A 6,161-nucleotide genomic window follows, 5' to 3' on the forward strand; every position below is an offset into this window, starting at 1 on the left:
CTCACATACAGACCTCACCTCCTGCCTTATTTGTAGATTCCTGGACCTCCTCATCCTCCCCACCCCCCACCCCCCACCCCACCTCGCCAACCGGCCAGCAGTCCCCTTCACATCCAGGGATTTGAAAAGCCTCAGGGCACTGTCCCTGGCCCCAAGCCCCACTTTATCTTTAGATACCAATGCTCTCGATAGAACGAGCTTTCTCAGCCAGTGCCAGCGTGGGCCTGGCTCTTCTGCTCAGATAAGCCCATCTACCTACCTCTCCTCCCTGACCAGTCTTCTGGGGGTTGCGGGATGAACACAGATAGAGGAGATGTAAACACATGCGTACAGGCCAGGTCTGTAATTCAGGTCTGAATTAGCTTCCTTTGGGTTTAAGCTCCACCCCCTTTTCCTTAAAGACCATGTTTGTATAAATGCAATATGAAGGAGGGACAGGCTTATTTGCAAAATGTGGTTAGGTCAAACATGCTTCTGTGTGGTGCTGTTGGGCCGTTCATCCCTGAACAGAAGAGTGTGGAGCTCAACTGCCCATTATCGGAAACTCCTGTCTACTCACCGCTTGCAGGAGACAGTGGGTATGGTGAGCTCCGTGGTGAGGCTGCTACCAAGTGCAGGAAGGGGTTCCCAGGCTTCCCTGGGGGAGGCTTTCCGGGGCAGAGGAAGGTGTCTGAACTCCAACCAGCCCCAGGGGAATGGGCGCTTTGGGAGTCCAGGCTGTCTGGCACGCATGCAGCCAATATTCAGTTTAGTGTATCCCAAGTCAAGCTGGCCCTGAGTCAGGCTCTCCTTCAAACTCTCTGGGGAATACTAAACTGTTTTGTATCACAGCAACGCATTTCCTTTAACCCGGCTTGGTCCAGCTGGTTTTTCTAGAGTTTTCTACGCCTTTTCTTTCTTTCCTTTAGTAGCCTTACTTTTTTTTTTTTTTTTTTTTTTTTTTTTGGACAGTGCCACTATAACCAGGCTAGCCTTGAACTTGTGGCAATCCTCCTGCCTCTGCACGGAATATAGACATGTGTCCAGCTACTCTTTGTTGTTGTTGTTGTTGTTGTTTCAGTTCACCTCTCTTCTCTCTTCATTCAACCTTCTCACTGTAATATGTGATGTCTCTCCATCCTGCTGTCCCTTCTTGCTCTGCAGAATAGCATACTTAGGCACCTGGGGGGAGGGGAGTTTCTGCTCTACTCTCAAGAGGAGTCCTGTTCAGCTGATGGTGTTTATAGTGTGACCTGTCTTCACTAAATCTCTAGCTGCCTGCTGTGGTTTGCAGGGACCCCCGCTGGAAGTGGATAAGGCTAAGAGAAGCTGACTCCTCTGGGTGCCCAGACAGGCTGTATAGTAGGGGGCAAGTGACTGCACGGTGGAGTCTTTGGGTTGGCTCCTATGTCATTGGGTGTCTGAAGGTTCCTTCAGTAACCTCTGTCCTCATGACTGTGCCATGGCTGTGTTCTTCCAATAAATGGATCATGCTTCTGCAGCTTCTCTCTTGTATAAATGTTTGATGAGTCACAGAGCAGCCTGTGGACTGCCAGGGTGCAGTGCACGGGTGCTAATGATGTTTAACACAAGTGTGCAATTCTCTTATGGTCTGAGTCTGGAAAGCTCTGTGGAAGGAAGATTTTAAGATTGTACAGGTTTGTGTGCGCATCCATGTGGGTTTGGAGTAGGGTGATCCTGGAGAGAGTACGCGCAGGGAGGAGAGATGCTTGCATTTGTGTTGGAGAACTGGTGTACTCTATACGGAGTAGAGGAGAAAGACTGGCTGTGTGGTAGGTAGGAAAGATCTATGAGTGTTGGGAAATTGTTCTGGTGGCAGGTGCGTGTGTGTGTGAGTGTGTGAGTGTGTGTGTGTGTGTGTGTGCGTGCGCGCTGTATTTATACAGAAACGGCTGGGAGCAAGGTGTGCATACAACATGTGGCTAAGGTATATTTGTATCAGTGTGTGTGTGTGTGTGTGTGTGTGTGTAAGTGCGTGCGTGTGCCTGTGTGTGTGTGTGTGTGTGTGTGTAAGTGCGTGCGTGTGCCTGTGTGTGTGCGCGCTGTATTTATACAGAAACGGCTGGGAGCAAGGTGTGCATACAACATGTGGCTAAGGTGTATTTGTATCAGTGTGTGTGTGTGTGTGTCTGCGTGTCTGTCTGTGTGTGTGGTATGTGATGTAGCTTCTGTCAGCCTGGCTCTGCCTACCCCCTCCTGCCGAGTCCTGCCTGACACTGTGGAGCTCAATCAGCCGCTGCATGAATACACTCGAATGGAAAGTTGTGCTCAGCTGACCGGAGAAATTGGAGCGGGGCTAGTACTGCCACCCTCCTCCCAGACTCTCTCACACCCCACCCCCACCCCCACCCCTCAGGCCAGACAGCCATCCCAGCCCACTGGCTGGGACCAGGAAGGCTCAGTGCAGCTCAGCTGGGGCCCCTGAAAGAGACCAGGCAGTGGGAGGCAAGGGGCTCATGGCTTGAGGACCTGCAGCCCAACAGTTCTGTAAGGTACAGAGACTCAGTCTCAGCGTCCAGGGAGGATTTTGAAAAGCCTCAGAGGTGGCAGCCAGTACTCTGGGTGACGGCCACACAATGGTCTGGACAGTACAGAAAGGGCAGTAAGCAAAGGAAGACAAGGAGTAGAAGATGACTCTGAGCCACCCCTCGCCCTGGAGGAACCAGAGCATGCCTGATGGCCCACAGGTCTGATACTAGGCTACAGGTGTACTGATCCTTGCAAGACACTCGGTTCAAAATGTGCCAGGCGGTTCCAGTCCACTTTCGAAGAGGTGCATAGGTGTCCATGACAAACTAGTAGTGGGCTGGCAGAGGCTGGAGCCACTACTCTGCCTCCACAGTCCCTCCCACTTGACCTGCCTAGGCCCTGTGCTGGTCTTCCTGGCACTGCACTAGAACTTAGAACGAGCTGTAGAGCCGAAGTTGGGCCATTGGTCCCACTAGGCTCAATTCCAGTCTTACCCAACCAGGCACCCTTCCCCTCAGCTCCAACATCCATCAGCATCCCTGCCTGGAAGCCGGACAGCTTCTGGGCCATTTCTTTGAAATCAGTTGTGTATCTCACCAGGGATAATCTTCTGGGCACTGGGCAGCCAATTCAGCAGGATTCAGAGGGTGGGATGAAGGACTGAATGGGGGCTCTGGGATGGGGCTGGGAAGGGAGGTGGGTTGAGAGGTGAAGAGGCCAGAAGGAATGTGTTGGCCTGTCTTTCCTCTGGCAGGAGGGTTTTTAGGAGTGAGGTCTCGGATACAGGTTTTCACAGCTTCACAATCCAATCTTCTGTTTGGATTGCCGCCTTAAATTCTACACAACCATTGTTTGCCTCTGAGGGATGCAGAGAGGAAGAGAATTGGATGTTACTCCTGGAGCTGTACGTATACTTAGGTATATAAAAGCCTGGCACTGGGAAGGCTCCCAGCCAAATGCATTAGAAGGGGAGACCAGAAGCGCAGTCCACAGAGAGGTGGTCTCAACCCTCTGATGCTAAGAGGGGCCAGCCCATTAGTTGCTGTGCGGCCCAGAAACAGGGCCCTGTGACTAAAACAGTCCCAAAGAGGCCCTCACTCCCCCTCCCCCAGGAGCAGTTTGGTTTGCTTCCAGGAAGTTGTAGAGTTTCAACACAGCCTTCTCATCCAGCTCTGCCCAGCGGTCCCATGAGACCTTGACTGCTTTGGCCATAGTTTGGGGGGCTAGAAAGAAAGAGAATGGAGAGGCACTAGGTAAAAGAGAGATCTGGCCAAAAAAAATTGAAAGGATCCCCTTCCCTTCTGTTCTCTGTTTAAAAGGATGAGGGCCAAATCTCCTGTAATAACCCCAGTGTATCAAGGGAATAGGTAAATGGAGAAACCCAAAAGCCTGGCCAACTCATTCCAGCCAGTGAGTATCTGCTGTGAGTGTGCACATCATGTGTGCACATGCACAAGAGTGCATGTGTGCGCGCACACACACACACATACACCACTTCTTAGAAGGGCAAGAAGAGTCTTAGGGATGGGGACTGTGGCCATGACGATGTTTGTGGGTTGATTAGAATGACGGAGCATAGATGTCTCCAGGCAGACTGACCCTCACGAGACACATATTCCCTGCACACCCCAGCCTGCAGGTGTATTGGAGCCTCTGAAAGACACCCAGGGGACCCTCTCATGCTGTTCGTAGGAGCTGTACCTAAACTATGCAGCATAAAGGGAAGCCCACACCAGGCACATACCAATGACGTAGTCATGCGTTCCTATCAAACATGTGTGCATGTGTCCTTTTGTATGCAGAACTTGATGAAATCGTGACCGCCTAACTTTCAGAACTGTACACACACATACATATGCCAATCACAGCAAGCATACAGGAGGCCTTAGATAAAGTCAGAGAATGCAAAGAGGATCCCAGTCAGCATTGGTATTGGTGGCAGACCTGTGTAGAAATATAGGAGTGACTGACAGGGACCACAGGCTGTCAACAACCCCAAAAGGACCCCCAGCCCTCTCAGGCGAAGGTTGTTGAAGGGCTCCAGTGACTGTTTTCTTCAGTGAAGGAAGAGGCAATGGGTAGACCAAACTTGTTTTTGTTTTGTTTTGTTTTTTTTGTTTTTGTTTTTTTTTTTTTTTTGCAGGCCATAATGACAGAAAGACGTGTGACTCATGTTTTCCCCTTTGTTCTTACACAAAAAGGCCCCTGCTCCTGATGTCACTGGTCTAGTAAGCTCCAGAAGTCACCGCAGCAGCGATAACCCCTACCTTCCAAAACACCCCCCTCCCACAGTTTTCGGTTGTTCACTGCTCTGGGTCCATCACATTGTCTATCTCAAGGCAGCCATCTCTTTGGGTTGAAAGGACCAAGTTCTGGGTCAAGTATGTGAAGAACAGGTGACAGAACGGAGGTCCAAGCCTGGTGCCTTTAGATGGCCTCTTTCCATACTCCTGGCGTTCTCAGAAATGTCGCTGCACTGGGCTGTTCTACAGCAGTGGGCACACACAGAGATTCTGACACTGTGTGCCAGGCCAGCTGGGGAGGTCGGCTGGATGCCCTGATTCTAAGAAGAGACCCCCTAAGGAACCCTCTGCCTCACGTAAGCGCATGCGCTCTTGTGCACCTAGGGCACCTCCAAGCCAGACTGACCCACTGCCCAGGCCCGCCCGCGTAAACCTCCCTGGTGCTGTTGGGAATAAAGACAAAAGGAAAACGGAAGTCAAAATTAGTTTGGAAGCGGGCGCTAAATTTCAGACTGGTTTCTTTTTAATCCTCCTAGCTTTGAAATTGGACTTTTCAAGTGAAGGCAAGTTTTCTGAAATTACCTCTTTAGCCCCTCCTCGAGCGCTGGCCGCCCTGACTCAGAGCAGCAGAACCGTTTCCTCCCAGCCTGTTATCCTTGGGAATTGTGAGGCCACAGCCGGCCAGGGAAGCTTGGGGCCAGCAGAGGAACGTGGTCAGTTAGGGGTTTTGTTTTGTCTCTGGTTTTCTTTTAACCATGTGAACCAACCAAAATCCTTCAGAAACTAAGACTCCAGGTGATCTCTAAAGACAAGGACTTTTTTTTTTCAAACAGATAGACCCAGATTCTTTAGACAAGTGACTCAGTCGGACAAGGGTGGTAATGAAGGTGGGAGGGGAGAGGATCCGAATTTTAGGCCCTGAAGTCAGAAAACTGCGTCCTCCTACCCCAGCCAGGCCCTGTCTTCTCCGTCTGGGCCACTTGCACCTCCTCCAAAAGAAGGAGGGAGTTGTTTGTTTGTTTGTTTGTTTGTTTGTTTGTTTAATACAAGGAAGACAAACTTGCAGCTGTGCTCAGGCCGGTCACTTGGATTAGGGAGACTTAGTGTTTCTCCTTTTTAAAAAGCAGGACATCTAGAAGGCTCAAACCAAGGGCTCACAGGGGCCGCGAGACGCAGCAGTCCCAGGATAAAGAGCTGCAGGGAGGATACAGGCCTGGCATCTTGTCTTGGAAGAAACTAGTTGTAGCCCCCTTCTCTGGTGCCCTCTTCGCCTTTTCCCTCGGGATCCCGCTTGGGCTTTCTTTCTCCAAGCAAACGTTGTGTTCTCAGTTTTCCACTCAACTTCCAGAAAAATCTAGGACCCAGATTTGGCATCCTTCCCCCTCCCCGGCTCTGGCGGCTGCCGAGCTAGAGAGAGCAAGCGGGAGGCTGGGCTGCTGCACTCGGGAG

This window comes from Rattus norvegicus, chromosome 6, assembly GCF_021556685.1.
Source record: "Rattus norvegicus strain SHRSP/BbbUtx chromosome 6, alternate assembly SHRSP_T2T, whole genome shotgun sequence".
Lineage (NCBI taxonomy): Eukaryota > Metazoa > Chordata > Mammalia > Rodentia > Muridae > Rattus > Rattus norvegicus.